Consider the following 16,774-nt stretch of genomic DNA (forward strand, 5'->3'; position numbering starts at 1 on the left):
TCCACTCACCCACAGAGCATCGTTTCCATGCTCTACACTCTAAGTCATCCCGTTAATGCTGTCACGACTCTCAAGTACGGAAGTCATGGGTGTTTTGTTGTACATATATTCATTAAAAAAATTTTTTTTAAGATTTTATATATTTATTCATGAGAGAGAGAGAGAGAGAGAGAGAAGCACAGACACAGGCAGAGGGAGAAGCAGGCTCCATGCAGGGAGCCTGATGTGGGACTCGATCCCAGGACTCTGGGACTACGCCTTAAGCCAAAGGCAAACGCTCAACCGCTTAGCCACCCAGTCTTCCCTAAAAAAAAAAAAAAATTTAACATGCATAAAACAGTAGGTGTTTTATTTTCTTATATGATTGAATAAAATCTTCTAAGAGCATCCAGGAGGTAAAAATAAATTGTTCTTCTAACATCGCTGTTTGTAATGTGTCATGTAATGTTCAACTGAGGGATTTGAGCAAACAACTAGACCTGTTTACTGAACCAGTAGTTATTTTCTCTCACTTGTGGGATAACGGTTCTGTGGGGTCAACAGGCACCCACGGCCCCCACCCCGTGGAGCAGGGAGTGAGGATGTCCCAGTGGACACCCTCAGGCCTCAAGGATACACATGAACCGGATCATTAGGGAACTGTTCCCTCGTGATGTGAACACTACAGTCTACACAGGTGTTTCCCATTGTTCAGCATTTATTTTAAGTTGTAAAATGCAGATTTTTCTCTTCAATGCTCCTCTACTCTCTTGGTGGTTCAGCAGTGGGCAGTCTGGTCTCCAGCTCAGACAGAGATTGGTAGGCAAATGTTCTCTTACCTGCCTCTTCTTTAAACCTATAAAATAGGCACTGTGAAATCGGTCTTCCTCGTCTCAAGAGACGTGTGAAAAATAGATATGGCCAGTTCACCATCTTCCTCAAGCACCTGACACCTTCTGACACCATAGCAGAGTCCAGGTTTCCTCAGCGAGGACCAGGCAGAGACGGGAGCTGGGGCGGAGGCTGGACCAGTGCCTGCCTGGGCTCCCAGCCCCAAGGCCCCCGATGGGAGCAGATGATTCTTCCTGGAGAGGGGGGAGGCAGAATATCCCCTGGGGCTTGACGTGGGGGGCGGCCTGACACGTCCCCTGCCCCCATCCCGTTCCCGATGTCCAGTGCCACGCCCAGGTGCCCTGTATCTTCCCAGGTGGTCTCTCGCCTCCTTTCGGAACATGGATTTGTTCACTAGTCTTCTTTTTTCATATCGAGACTTTCCAGGGTGGTGTGGTTCCAGCCTTCCTGGGTGGGCGGGCACTGTGACCCGCAGGGCCTGGATGGCGGCTGGCTCCCGCAGAGCCCTGGTCCCTGACCTGTTGTGTATGTATTCGCTTCGCCCTGTTTTCCGCCTTTTCAGCACATCAGGGGGGAGTGGGTCCCCATGTCCCCGATACATCTTTCTGACCATTTTCTGTGTTGCTCCAACGACAGAGTCAACTCGCAGAGCCTCAGAGGCTGTGATCATAAAGGGACATAGGGGACAGCAAGGAGAGGTCAGGAATCAAACGTTAGCTGCTAATCACTCAGGCAGAGAATCTCCCAATAGCAGGTAACTGAAAATCTCCAGAGTTTGCTGAGTGGCACGATTGAGGCGCCCCGAGATGGTGGGGCGGGAGGGAGAGAGCCCTGAGTGCCTCCTGCCGTACATGGTCAGTGCCCCAAGGACCATCCCAGAGCCCTGAGCACAGGGACATGGGGTTCCAGTGCCCCCAAGGACCCTCCCAGAGCCCCGAGCACAGGGACATGGGGACCCACTCCCTGCTGAGGACCCTCCAGGAGCCCCAAGCACAGAGACACTGGGTTCCTGTGCCCCCAAGGACAGTCCCGGAGCCCTGAGCACAGGGACACGGGGGCCCACTCCCCACTGAGGACCGTCCCAGAGCTCTGAGCAGAGGAACACAGGATCTCTGCACCCCTGAGGACTGTCCCAGAGCCTTGAGCACGGGGACATGGGGTTCCCGCACCCCTGAGACCCTCCTAGAGCCCCGAGCACAGGGACGCGGGTTCCCATGTGGTGCCAACACACCCATGTGGCCCAGTGACAAGGTTCCCTGGCCCAGGAGGACCCTACTGGTAGCACAACCCTGAAGGTGACCATAGGTGACTATGTGTTCTAAGTGTCATCCCTAATTACAGCTTTCAGGAGCAACGGGAGCTGAAGCAGCAGTAACCGTGCAGGGGGAGAGAGCGCTCAGCTGGCGCTGTGGCTCAGCCCGTCTGTCCTGGGAGTGCGGCCACGGCCCGGCTCTACTCCCCACACAGCACCTGCTGCTCCTTACAGCACCCCCCCCCCCCCGGGGCAAAACCCGATGCCTGCTTTGTTGGTGACAGAGACAGAGAGAGACAAAGAGACAGAGGTAGAGAGAGAGACAGAGACAGAGAGATAGAGAGGCAGACAGAGAGACAGAGAGAGGGAAAGAACAAAGAAATCATAGCAACCAGAGTTACCATCACCGCTGTGCGGGGTTGAATGGCCGTGCACCATGCTAGTCGAGCCTGTGCCGTGGAGCACACGTGTTTGTAGAGTCCCACCAACTGTGTCTGGCACGTTGCTCATCTCCTGTCCCCTCTGAGGCATGAGAACCTAGTCTCCATCTCCCTCTTCCTCCCTGCCTCTGAGCCAGGACCGCATCAGGCACCCTTCGGGCACCGAGCGCCCTCCCTGCCCGAGGAGGCCTGTCCTCAGGGTCCAGCAGGTGACAACCCCACCGGGGCTGCTCACTGCGGCCCCCACCACCTGCACAGCAGCCTTCCCATAGCGTCCTGCACACTGTCCTCCCCACCTGTTCTGACCAGTGCAAATCGCCCTGCCAGACCCCAGGGTCGGCCTTCCTGTGGCCCCCCTGAGCACATTTAGGGTGCGTGGCCTATTGTAGTGGAAGCTTGGTCCGGTGCCCAGCACAACTATTCTCAGGTCAAACGAGGACATGCCACTTTTAGGTATATCCTGTCACTCATGTGTGTCCTAGGAAAAGTCAGCCTGCTTCCACATGACAGGGTGATGATGGAAAGACCCTTCTCCTCCCAAGCCTTCATTTCTCCATGTGGAGCTAGCCCTCCTGGCCTTCCCAAGGTCACCTGGAGCCCCAAATGGGTTCAGGGTCGCCCAGTGAGTAAGGAGGGGCCGGGCATGGAATGTCTTGCTGGTGTTTCTCTCTCCACAAGCGGGAACAGCCCAACTTGAGAGGAAGGTGCTGTTCGGAAGGCAGACGCTCCCTGTGTCACTTTGAATGGAGCAGAGGCAGGAATCTGGCTCCTCGTTCACCATGTGCCGGGCTCCAGCCTCCTTGTGCCCCCCGCGGCCCCCAGTCTCGCGCCTGGACCCCAGGTGTGCGGGGCCTCCGCGTCAGGCACAAGCCGCAGCTGCTTTATTGACTCTAAACAAAAGGAGAAATATTAAGGGGGAGGAGACAAACGCCGACCAAAATGGATGTGTTTGCTTTTTCCATTTCAATCACATTGAGTTGAGAAAGAGCAATTATGGAAAACAGCAGGGAAACGAGCTTTTCTTGTAACTGTTCCCACGATTCGCCGAAACGCGTCCACCCCACACAGGAACCGGCGCTCCCCGCGGAGGCACAGAAGCTGCTGGAATCCCGGGTGGTCTGGGCGCTAGCCTCGCGGCCCCCAGCACTCTGAGAGCGGCTGCATGTGTGGCTGGGACCAGGACAATTTGGGGTTTATGTAGTGTGGTTTAATTCACAAAAGAAAATCCCTTTAATCAGGCAACAGGAATGCCGTCCTGCGCTGTGTGTGCACCGAGGACCCACTCCGATGAGCCTGGTGGAGTCCGTGGAGGGCTGGGGACCCCTCCCTGGGCCCCTTCTACAGACACAGCTCTGCGGTGGCCACCACCGGGCCACACCTTTGCTGCAGGCCCTCCGCTGGGTGGGCACAGGCTTCTTGCAGGAACCACACCTGTGCAGGGTCCTGGGCCCACACCGGCCCGACGGGCAACACGGGCCAGTGTCCCTCATGTGGGGGTCCAGGCGGTGCCCTCACCCCTCCTGAGGCTCATGGATGCAAGCAGGGGTGTGCTCTTGACTCTTGCCTGCCTGAGGGCAGTGCCATGAGGCCGGGCACCATCCTCACGGGGAAACAGGACGTTTGGGGCCTGACACGCACGAAGCACCTGGTGTGTGCAGGCCCGCCATGGACAGGAGGTGACGACAGGTGCCTCCCGAGGGCTTTATTGAGGTTGCTGATGCCGATTTTAAAACATTCATGGGGCATGGAAGGTTCTCCTAGTGGTCAGGGCTCAGATGCTTCTGCATCCCTGTGCTGTGGACACACTGGCTCTCCAGGGGCACACACAATTGCTTTACATCGCAGGCAATGCTGCCCTGGTGGCCTCGGGATAGAGGACTCCCCGGACACACCTGAGGGCTAACTCCAGGCGTCATGAGGTGGGAAACACACGGTCCCACAAAACTTTGTGTCAATCTTAGGATGAAAGTTATCTCTACAAATGTCTTTGATTGCCAGAATATAGGCAATGCCCCGCCTTTCTGGTAAGAGCCTGGGGACATGGTGACAGTGTGACAATGATGAAGCAGCAGAGGGAAGGAAGGACTGACCTCAGACCTTGAAGTTGCCGCGTGTACTGAGGCTCCGTCTCGGTAAAGAGATGGTGGGCGAAGGTCTGGTCTCTTCAGCAGCGGGAGGGTCCAGAGGGTTCCACCAGGAGAGGTTCCCGAGTGGGCCACGCTGCTTCCATGTTCTTTAATCCGTCAGAGACGGGTTTAGGAAAAGATACTGGACATCCACACTAATTTGGTTAAGAAGCAGAATTGGTAATAGAGGAGCACCCCCACTTCCTAGACCCGCTCTTTCCTTCATTGGTCTTGGTGATTGGATTCACTTTCTTGCTGGGCTGCTGGGGCAAGGGGAGGGCAGGCCGCACCCTGGGCTTGTGCCAACCTCGGTGGGTGCTCACGCAGCTGCTGCAGGATGTGCGCATTCCCTCTGGGGGTGCTGAGGCGTCCGTGCTCTCAACTGGCTCACTGGGGGGGATCGCTTTGGGTCAAAGCAGGGCCCCCATAGAGGAGGCCCAATGTCATGTCTGCTCCTGCTTCCAGGGCTCCAGGGCACTCCTGGTATGTGGTCAGTCCGTGTGGAGCATCCACCAACAAGAGCGTGTAACTGGAGGGGGGGCGGAGGGGGGGCTCTTTGCTGTGCTCTTGCTCCTTCACTGACTATTTGTTGATGGGATGGAGGCTGGTCCTGGACCTAAAAGCCCATCACACCCCAAGGGGTCTGGAGGAGGGCTGAATGAAGAAGTGTCCTCAAAGGTGTACAGGGCTGCATGGCGGGCTAGGGGGCGTTTCCGACGGAGATGAGCCTGGAGCCATATCACGGGGTGAGGTGCTAGCACGGGTCATACCAGGACCCCAGATCTTAGAGCCCTGGGCTAAACCCAGGGAGGCAGGGAGCTAGAGCCCCTGGGGACACCCATCAGCCCACTGGGCCCCCCAAATGCCATACTGTTTAGCTTCAACCAGAAAGGAGCTACCGATGTCCTGCTACTCCTTGCGAGCTCTCTCCTCCTTTCCTCGAGGTTTGCAGCTTCCCCTCATCTTTGCCCCCCTGAAGCAGTAAAATACCAGTCCGGTGCTCTTCAAAGCTTGGTGTACAGGGTTGCTAAAAGGCTCCCATTCCTGGGGAATCTTTAAATATCATAATTTTGTGTTGGTGCTAATCTAAAGCCAATTATTTTTGCTAACTTTAAAGACAAAATTTTTTTTTCTGCAGTGGAAATTTGCAGCTAAAACTATCTTACAAGTGAAGTCAGATGGTATTTGTCTTTTTCTGGCTGACTTCTTTCACTCAACATCATATCCTCCAGTTCCATCCACGTCATTGCCAATGGCAGGATTTTCTTCCCTCTGATGGCTAATACTCCATTGTATACATGTAGACCACCTCGTCTTTACCTATGCATCCATCGATGGACACTTGGGCCACGTCCATAGTTGGGCTATTGTAGATAATGCTGCTGTAAACATCGCGGTGCGTGTACCCCTTTGGATTAGTATTTTTGTTTTCTTTGGGCTAAGTGGTGGAGGGAGTAGGAGACACAGGCTTCCAGTAATGGCGTGAACACATCACAGGATGAAAGGCCACTCATGGGGAATACAGCCAAGGACAATATAGCAGTGCCTCTGGGGACGGGGATGGCACCCTTGGGGTGAGCACAGCATAAGCTCTGAAATTGTCCAGTTCCTCTGTTGTATACCTGAAAGTAATGTAACATCTTGTATCAACGATACTCAAATAAAAAAATTTAAAAATATGTATATTAACGTAGACACTTCAGCTTCTTATGTGTTCTCAGGGGTCCTTGGGACATTTTTCCATAAAAGGTCTATACTTGTTCTGAATTTTAAAAACTTTGTCTGCTCTATTCCCAGAGACCTCATCCTCCTGGTCACTGTTTGGCACTCAGTTGTTTCAGAACTGTGGGATTGAGGTGAGGGTCACAGAGACCTGGTCACCCACCAAAGGCCATGCAGCTGTACCCATGCACACTTGTTGCCATGGGGAGGTGGTGGCCTGGGAGCTTCCCGGGGTCACCACACAGAACCCAACAAACTGGACAGCTTCACGCAATAGAAGTGTCTTCTTGCAACTCCAGACGCTCAAAGCCCCAAATCCAGGTATGGAGGATATGTCCTCTCTGAAAGCTCCAGGTGAAGACCCTTGCTGGTATCTTTCCATGTCTGGTGTGCGGGCAATGACAGCGTTTCCTTGGCTTGTGGACGGGTCACTCCAGGTGCATGACCATTGTCTCCCCGTGGGCCTCCAGCCGTTTTCCTCCATGCAAGTCTGTGTCCATGTCCAAATGTCCACTGCCCATGGGGACTCAGTCATATTGCATGAGAGCCTACCCTAATGACCTCGTCTTACCTTGGTCACCTGTACAGAGATGTCACCCTGATAGGTCACATCCTGATGTTCTGGGGGTCAGGACTCCAACATACGAATGGAGGTCACAGTTCATCCAACAGGCAACAATACTGTTCCATTTTCCTGACGAAGCACTGAGCTCAGAGTGTCTGTGCAAGCACGCACTCCTCATCGGAGTCAGAGAACCCAGAACTCTCTTTGCCCACACCTCTCGGCAGAGCAGCAATGGTACTACTACTCCTCATGGGAGGGAGGAGAATAGATCCAGGTGTTTTCCTCTCTTCATAAAACAAGTGAATGGGAAGGGATCCCCCAGGTAGGTACTTCTCTGGAATCATTTTGTCCCTTCAGGAGGACTCATGTCATAAACCAGGCTGGGGTCAGACTCCACACACCAATGTGCAGCAGCTGGTGCTCATTTGCTCTTCACTGATCATTGAAATCAGTGTAGAAGGATAAAGAGAGTCTGAGTTTTGGTCATGGAAACTGTAAGAGGCACATCTCATCAGGGAGGCTCTCAGGGCCTGCTTTGCCAGATGCGTGGCATGTGCACTTGTAGGGTATCAGGCGGGAGGGGCTGGACCAGCTTCAGGACGCATGCATGTCTGCTTTCCAGCACCCAGCATCTCTGTCTCACAAGACACATGTTCTCATGCATCCTTCTCCTCCTGAAGTTAACCCGTGAATGTTTCACACTGATGGGAAACCACGAAGTGGATGGGCACACTGAGACAGCTAGTGGGCATCATGTGTGAATTCACACATTAGTCTGCTTACAGAGGATGCAGCTCTGACTCATGGAGCTCACAACTCTGCCATCTGTATTCCCATAGATCCCCATCCTCTCAAGGCCTATGGCATCTATACCACATACACCCTGTGGAGCTCATGGCTCCACTATCTGTATTCCCATAGACCCCGGCTCCACCTCATGCTCCGCTGGCAGGCAGGGGTAAAGAATTCTGAATACATAGCCCTCATCTCCAAACAGGTAGACCTTTATCTGTGAAAACAACCAGCTCAGTGATCAAGTCAGTTCATTCACATTCCATCCTCCTTCTCAGAAAAGAAAATTTGCTTGCCCTATTTTATTTGCTGAGTCTCCAGCCCCAACCCCTATCTAGGGTGGAAATGGCCTTCAGGGGGGGTCAGGCAGAAGCTCAGCACTTCTACTGAGTTTCTGCTCCACCTGTGGAGCTCTCCAAAGACCAGAGCAACGTGATAGGTAATGAGTGTCTGGGCAACATGTTTAGCCGCCATCACCAGAATCTCACCAACAAGGTGAGGACTCTCACCACCAAGAGAATATCATGCACAGGTGCACCAGTGGTGTTCACTGGGCTCTATGGAGTCTTCCTTCTGGACCTCACATGCCTTTCCACTGATCAGAACCAGGTTCTGTAAGAAGAAGCACCACATGACATCGGATATGCAGTATTCCTGCAGTAGTTCCAGGAAGATGCCCCCATCCTTCCATCTTGTTCTCATTTCTCATCCACCACTGGAGTGACCTCTTCACTGTCTCCTGCACCTGCCATGCAGCCACCCAGGGACCCTAGCACAGGTGTCCTTCTGCCCACACACCTGGGGACCATCTGCCTCTCTCTTTCCTCCCCTGTGGTGAGCTCCTGAGGGCAGGCCATGCACCTGTAAGAGTTCAGGTGTCTGGAAGGAACGCAGGTGATAGTTGAAAATGATTGTTCTCTTCTGGGAAGTTTCTCAATGACTTTTCATTCCTGGAGAACAACCCTACCCCCACAGCACATCTGTCACTGGTGACCACAATGTTGTGTCATGTGAGGAAGACACTAAGTTAGGGTGTTACTGTTACCATCAAGGTGAATCAGGACAGACTTTCTCTCACAGGAGGGCCTTCGAGATGGGGACTAGGGCATGACTGAAGCCTTATAGCATCGGGGCTTGGACGCCATAACCAGGCACTGTGACCCATGTGGGTCAGAATGACAGGGATTTGTTCTCCCACAGATGTGGAGGCCAGGGACCCAGACAAAGTGCCTAAAACTCTGTGTAGATTTCCTCCTCGGCTTTCTAGCCTGAAGGTGTAGGCGATCCTGGTGTCGCTCAGCTTGTGGATGCATCATGCCATCTCTGTCCCACTTTCTGCACAGGACTTGTACCTTGTGTGCGCCTGTGCCCGGACTCTCCACTCATAAGGACATGGTCTTGTTAGACCAGGGCCATCCTAACAGTTTCACCCGAATTCAAGCACACCTGCAAAAATCCTATTAGCAAAGAGGTCCCATTGCCAGGCTCTGGGGGCTGGCCTCCCGTGTGCCCTTTGGGAAGACACTGTTTCACCCACAGCCATGCCCTGATGGTCTTGCCTTTGGTGAAGATTTCAGGCAACAGCCCTGTCACTGTTTTCTCAGAGATTCTGAAAACCAAAATGAAGCAAAGAAACCCCCCCTAGAAGAAAGTCCATATTTTTCTGTGAATTTTTACCTTAAAAAACTAAAGAATCAGGGGATCCCTGGGTGGCTCTGTGATTTAGTGCCTGCCTTTGGCCCAGGGCATGATCCTAGGGTCCCGGAATCGGGTCCTGCATCGGGCTCCCCGCAGGGAACTTGCTTCTCCCTCTGCCTGTGTCTCTGCCTCTTTCTCTCTCTCTGTGTGTCCCTCATGAATAAATAAATAAAATCTTTAACAACAAAAAACCCCTAAGGAATCATATGAAGCAGCTAAAATATCAGTTTCAGCATCAATTCCTGTGAAGTGATGTCATGAGTCCAAACTTCTGCACAGGAACCTATTATTTCTGAACTTTGACGCCATAAAAATCTAGGATTCAAGGAAATGTCCATCGATCACACAAAGGTGTGTGAGACTTTGCCACGAAGGTCCTTGTTTTATGAAATAATAAATTATTCACAAGCTCAACAAGAGGAACAAGCCACTTCATGATGGGACCGCTACAGGCCGGACCGTGCTGCCCGCAGTGTAATAACGCCTGGGGAGTAAAAGAGTCTGAGAGTGTAGATACGGAATAATCCCAATTATATAAATATATGTATAAGAAGCCTGAAAGAAAATACATCCAAATGTTAACAGTAGTTCTCTCTCTGGGTGGCAGAAATAGAAGTTATTTAGATTTCTTCTATATACTCTGTTGTATTTTCTTAATTCTCTACAGTAAATAGGAATTATATTTATATAGAACAAAAAGGCAGGAAGCATTATTTCAAAATAAATACAGGTTATTTTCTGACAGCCACAAAAAAAGGGGAGCCAATCAGTACAATTTTGGCTTCTGATGGCTCTTCATAACAAGCCCATTGTGAGAGCGCCCGAGGATTGGAAGGCTCCAAATCTGAGCCGAGCAAGGCACGTTGAGAAAAATCAGTGAAAAAGAAAAAAGAGCTCTGGGGCCATCTTGAAACACTTACCTTTTATGTTTTAAATGTTACTTGAGCAAAATGAGTCTGCGGGGGTGTGAGTGACAATGATGCATTATGTGGCAGATGTGATAATGCACGTCAACTGATCCATTTCCCCTGACTGTGTGTACTTCAGAAATAAACATTTTAATGCCATGTTGCCATAGGACCTACCTGCCTCTGGATGCCGCAGGCCGCATGTGTGCTTCCCCGTGTGGGCACAGAAGGCAGAGTGGCTGAGGCGACGTCCCCACGCTCCTCCAGGACACAGGCCAGCTCCTCCGGCCACACCCCCTGCAGCCCCGTGGTGGCTCCAGGCCCCTCTCCTGAGGTCACGGTGGCAGGTCCCTTCCACTCAACCCCAGAGGCCCTCCTGAACCTGAGTCCTCAGCCCGGGTCTTTCCCTCTTCCTGGCACTGGGGGGACCAGACGTCCCTGGTCCCACCCATAGAAGCCCCTGTCCCTCTGATCCCAAGGGCAGCACCTGCCGGTCCCTAGCCCTGCTCTGTCAATGCAGAGCTTGGGTGAGGAAACCTGACCGTCCCTTCGAGGGCCCTCCCCATGACTCCCCATCTCTCCACAGCGACCGCTCCTGTCGTCCACTCGGGGCCTTCCCCAGTCAACGTGGAACACATTTCAGTTCCCTCATTTATTGCAAACTAAAGCTCTCGCCTTAAAATACCAGCCAGGCCCTGCTCCCCTCCTGCCTCCCTTCCCCAGGAGAACTTAAGGTGAGAACTGCAGCCTCCACTTCCCACAGTCCCATCTCCACCTTCCACCACCTCATCTCTATCCTCATGGGGGCATTGAAGCAAGGGGCCCCTGTCAGTCCCCTCACCGCCCTACCTCAGGTCCTTACCAACTTTCCCCCCAGGGGGTCCTCCCTGGCTCCCCACTCCATGGGTCCTCCCACCTCCCCCCATGGGTCCTCCCTGGCTACCCCCTGTGGGTCCTCCCAGGCACCCCCATGGGTCCTCCTTGGCTCCCCCCGTGGATCCTCCCCAGCTTTCCCCCATGTGTCCTCCCTGGCTCAGGTGCCCCCCCACGCCCTCCTCTCCCACAGGCCCTTCCCAGGGCCTCCTGCCGTGGCTGATTCCAGCAGCTCAAACAAGTCCACTCACCCCCCTCCCCAGTCCTGACACTGAATCAGGGTGACAGGATTTCTGGGAGCTGTCCTCAGTACACACCCTGAGTCCCTAGGCTGAAAGCTCTCTGCACCATGCCCAGCACACAGCAAGTGCTACCTAAGTGCTCACTGTTGATCACCGTCACCAGCACTCTGCACCCAGATCCTGGAGCGGAGCCTGACAGCCCTACAGCCCTGTCCTGCCGTCCACACCAAGCTCAGCAGCAGAACCCCCGCAAGACTTCTCCACGGGGCAAGCCTGTGGGAGCAGCCCCCATGCTCCCCCCAGGGCTTCCATGTCCTCCGGAGTCCTGGGCTCCTTCCCTGAGCTGAGAGAGTGCTCCCCACACAATCCCTTAGCAGCCATGGTCATCTGCTGGGGCTGGGGTTGCGGGAGCTTGGATTCTGTGGAGCCATGGGCAGGGGCCCCGTCCCTCCTGCACCCCGTGTACCGCACACACATGGACACTCGGCTGCTATCCCCACCATTGGCCCCAGGAACTGCTCCACCCTCCACCCAGTGCAGCTCTCCTATGTCCACACACCTCACATCTTCCTAGAGTTCAGGTGTCAGCTGCAGAGTCACTTCGTCACAGAGGCCCTTCCTGACCACCCGAAATATCCAACCCCAGACCCATTGTCCTCGGTCCCCTGTCAGCCTACTTCCTGTCACAGCACCGACATTTGCAGACATGGATTCATTTGTTTTTGTTTTTTTTTATAATAAATTTATTTTTTATTGGTGTTCAATTTGCCAACATATAGAATAACACCCAGTGCTCATCCCGTCAAGTGCCCCCCTCAGTGCCTGTCACCCAGTCACCCCCACCCCCCACCCTCCTCCCCTTCCACCACCCCTAGTTCGTTTCCCAGAGTTAGGAGTCTCTCATGTTCTGTCTCCTTCTCTGATATTTCCCACACAATTTTTCTCCTTTCCCCTTTATTCCCTTTCACTATTTTTTTATATTCCCCAAATGAATGAGACCATATAATGTTTGTCCTTCTCCGATTGACTTATTTCACTCAGCATAATACCCTCCAGTTCCATCCATGTTGAAGCAAATGGTGGGTATTTGTCGTTTCTAATGGCTGAGGAATATTCCATTGTATACATAGACCACATCTTCTTTATCCATTCATCTTTCGATGGACACCGAGGCTCCTTCCACAGTTTGGCTATTGTGGACATTGCTGCTGTGAACATCGGGGTGCTGGTGTCCTGCTGTTTCACTGCATCTGAATCTTTGGGGTAAATCCCCAGCAGTGTAATTGCTGGGTCGTAGGGCAGGTCTAGTTTTAACTCTTTGAGGAACCTCCACACAGTGTTCCAGAGTGGCTGCACCAGTTCACATTCCCACCAACAGTGTAAGAGGGTTCCCTTTTCTCCACATCCTCTCCAACATTTGTGGTTTGACATGGATTCATTCGTGAGCCCATGTAGTCCTTGTCCCTTTCCTCTGTAAGGTCAACTCCCTGAGGTCAGAGAGGTCCAGGGCGTGTGCTGCTGGTCTCCAGCTCCTAGGGGCAAGCTTGGGCCTCTGGGGTGGGAGATGCTTGGGGGGAGGAAGGGACTGGAGCTGGTGAGAAGAGGGGAAGGGGGAGGGGGAGCAGGGAAGGAGGAGGGAGGGGAAAAGAGAGGGAGCAGGGAGGCAGGAGGGAGGGATGGGAGCAGGGAGAGGGGAGGGAGGGAGGAGGGAAGGGCGCAGAGAGGGAGCAGGGGTGACCAAACAGGAAGACTGAGCAGCAGCCGGGAAGCAGGGCTCCTGGCGGGCTCTGCAGACTCTGGGTCAGCGGCTCCACTCACCTGTCAGTGCCCTTGAACTTTATTTGCATCCATCTGAAAACCCTCAGGGGCTGTTGTTGTGGGAGAACCAGACTTCTTCAATCCTGGTTTTGGGGAATAGTTGATCCTATTTGAAAACTCATGCAGGTTCGAGTGTGGATTTTACTCCGAGGCCCTCGGAGGCGCTGCAGACCTTCACTGCAGGGAGAAGCCGGGCTCCTGAGGGCTTAATAAAATCTAAAAAAAAAAAAAAAAAAAAAGCCTGGCTCTGGTCTTATTCTACCAAAATATAAAATATAATTGCCATTCGAACATGTTTGCTATGCCCTTGGTTTTATTTTTTTTAAGAATTTATTTATTTATTCATGAGAGACACAGAGAGAGAGAGAGAGGCAGAGACACAGGCAGAGGGAGAAGCAGGCCCCATGCAGGGAGCCGGACATGGGACTCAATGCGGGCCTCCAGGACCACGCCCTGGGCCTAAGGCAGGCACTTAACCCTGAGCCACCTGGGCGTCCTGGGCCCTTGGTTTCAGAAGTAGGACTCCTCAGGCTCCCACAACGTTTCACGTGCCCGCCCCGTCCAGGCAGACCCCTCGGGGCCACACACGCCTGACACCCTAGGTGCCTTCACAGAACTCAGTTTGCAGCAGGGACGTCACAGCAGAGACGCCTGAGGAGCACTGGGGCTGAGCACTGTTAAGGTTGTGTTGCATTCTAGGATTCGATCATTTCGGAGTCCTTGTCTTAGATACTCAGCATCCAGGATTTATCGTTTTCCAATCACAAGTGTCCACTGTGTCCCTTCATCACCGAGCAGCCACGAGGGGCAGCAACACCAGTGCTCTGGTCTCTGCAGCGAGGAGGGCTCAGCTGCAGGACCAGCACACCTGGCACCTGGCGTCCCCACAGACACGCTGAGAGGACGGTAACCTGGCCTAAACCTACAGGGAAGAAATCCGTGTTTCCCTTCAGAGAAACTGCTGATAGAAAATGCACACTTCAGGTGGTCTTTGAGACTAAAAGGTGTACTATTTTATTTTATTTTATTTTATTTTATTTTATTTTATTTTATTATTTCATTTCATTTCATTATTTTTTTCCTTTGATAGTTTTCTTTTTTTAATAATAAATTTATTTTTTATTGGTGTTCAATTTGCCAACCTTCAGAATAACACCCAGTGCTCCTCCCATCAAGTGCCCCCCTCAGTGCCCATCACCCATTCACCCCCACCCCCCGCCCTCCTCCCCTTCCACCACCCCTACTTCGTTTTCCAGAGTTAGGAGTCTTTATGGTCTGTCTCCCTTTCTGATATTTCCTACCCATTTATTCTCATTTTATTATTTTTTATTGGAGTTCAATTTACCACTTTTAATGAAATGAGCTTAGAAATGCAAATTGCAGTGAGCCTAGAAACTATTTGGTGGCCTGTGGCCTCGCACTGGGCTCTGTCCCCTGCTGGGAGGGACAGGCCTCGGCCTGCATGGAGTTGGGAAGCATTTCCCACTGCACAGTTAGCAACCGAAGGCGGGCAGCGGAGAGCCACGGCTCCTGGACTGACCAGCGGCGCCCTTCAACGATGACGAGCACAAACTTCTCCTGACAGTGCGGTGTTTGAGCAAGGAGGACCTGAGTGTGGCGCGGCGGCGGCCAGCGGGCGGAGCTGGGGACTGGACCCTGCGGCCCCTCCAGCCTCGGCACCTCTGCGGGGAGGCCTGACTTCTTTCTTTAATGTCAAAGGATTCCAGGGATGTTGGGCAAAGCTCGTATTCAGCCTCCGACCTGTGGAGCGTCTGGTATATTCAGGTCACTGTTGTTTTGTACGAGCCCTCTTTTATAAGGTTTATTTTTATTCAAAATTTAAAATTATTAGAAACGATTTAATTGCTAGATTTAATATCTCATCTGAGCAAGTTTACTGAATTTCAGAGCAGTCTTTTCCAGCTTTCCCCCACAGTTTAGCCTTAAAGCACATTTGGCGCCTCTGGAGAGACATGAATTTTTCCTAGACAAGGTTTTTATGGTTTCATTTTGTAACATTTAACTACATGTTTGATGAAGAAACCACAAAACCTCATGAACCTATATGCAATAATGTCAGATGGAATCCACTGATTCTGTTCTAGGCTTCAGCGCTGCCAGATGACTCCAGTCAAAACCTTGCCAATTAAGACAAGAGCTACACTGGAGGCCAAATGAAGGGTTTGGAGGCCGCGCCAGCCCGTGTGGGGGCCGTGTAGCCACGTCCCGCGGCCTGAGCCCCACTCCCTGCTGCCGTGATGCCCCTTCTAGGAAGGCAGCCCGCCCCGGGGTCGCAGGCTGCATCGTGAGATTACAGAGAATTATCTTTAATAAATGTTCCAGGAAGTTTGAAACCCAGCAAGCAGGACTTGCAGACCCAGCCAGAGAGCCCGCCACACTGACGCTGTCCGCCTGGAGACTCGGGCCCATTCTCGGCTGGCCCAGCTCCCTTAGAGGGGACAACAGACGGAGGGGCAGGTGGGGGACACAAGCACCCTGACGCTACGTCAAGATAGATGGGCAAATGCTTTCCAAATGCTATAGGCTCACTGAAAAGCTCACCTCTGATTATTAAATCTCAGTTTGGCCAATCCTGTGAGGAAATGCAACTTGGATCACAATCTGGTCTCCACACGCCTCAGCCAGAGGGTTTTGTGTGCACATCGCCTTCAAATTCCCAGCTCGGGCTTGGTCCGAAAACAGTGACCACCAGGACACTTTGGCGTTGCTGCTCTTAGGTCTATTTTCCCAGAGTGAGAAAAATGGGTTTGGACACAGATTCCCTGAGTTGGTAAGTAAGTAGATGTTCACACCGTGTGGTATCAGGACAACGTGTTCTAGTCACGGAGGCAGGGATGTGGCCTAATTAGGGAGGAGAAGCTCAACAAGTCCTATGTTTAGGTTAGGAATTTCGATACTCCACTGGCGTCTCCTTGATGCGCCCCCGCCCCGCTGCGCCCCTGAAGCCCGGGAAGACTTCCCAAAGATCTCACACTCTGGCGAGACTCACGCTCAAGCTTTTCCCAGTGAGCGTGGGTCTGTCAGTTGGCTCTTTCTCCCTGAACTCAGAAACGAGCTCTTTGCACCCTGGAAATCTTGTTTCCAAGAGGTCTGTGGGGACCCTCCTGCTGGTCCTTCCATTCCTGCTCCATCCTCAAGTGAGGGAGGGAGAACCAGCTAGAACGTTCCCTTGACATTGAGTAAAAAAATAGGTCACATTATGCGCCTTTCTCCTTAGCAGGCTAGAGAGTCGACCGATCCAGGTTTCGGGGAGTCGGAGGCACCGTAAACTTGCACCATGGGCTGGCACAGAGTCCCACACACGATCAGGATGTTACTGTCAAACCACATGCAAAATTTAACTCATGTGGGGATGCCTGGGTGGCTTCGTCGGTGACGTGTCTGCCTTAGACTCAGGTCATGATACCGGGTCATGGGATTGAGTCCTGCGTGGGCCTCCCTGCTCAGTGGGGAGCCTGCTTCTCCCTCTGCCTCTGCCCTTCCCCC

The sequence above is a fragment of the Vulpes vulpes genome, chromosome 1 (genome assembly GCF_048418805.1).
Source record: "Vulpes vulpes isolate BD-2025 chromosome 1, VulVul3, whole genome shotgun sequence".
In the NCBI taxonomy this organism is placed as follows: domain Eukaryota; kingdom Metazoa; phylum Chordata; class Mammalia; order Carnivora; family Canidae; genus Vulpes; species Vulpes vulpes.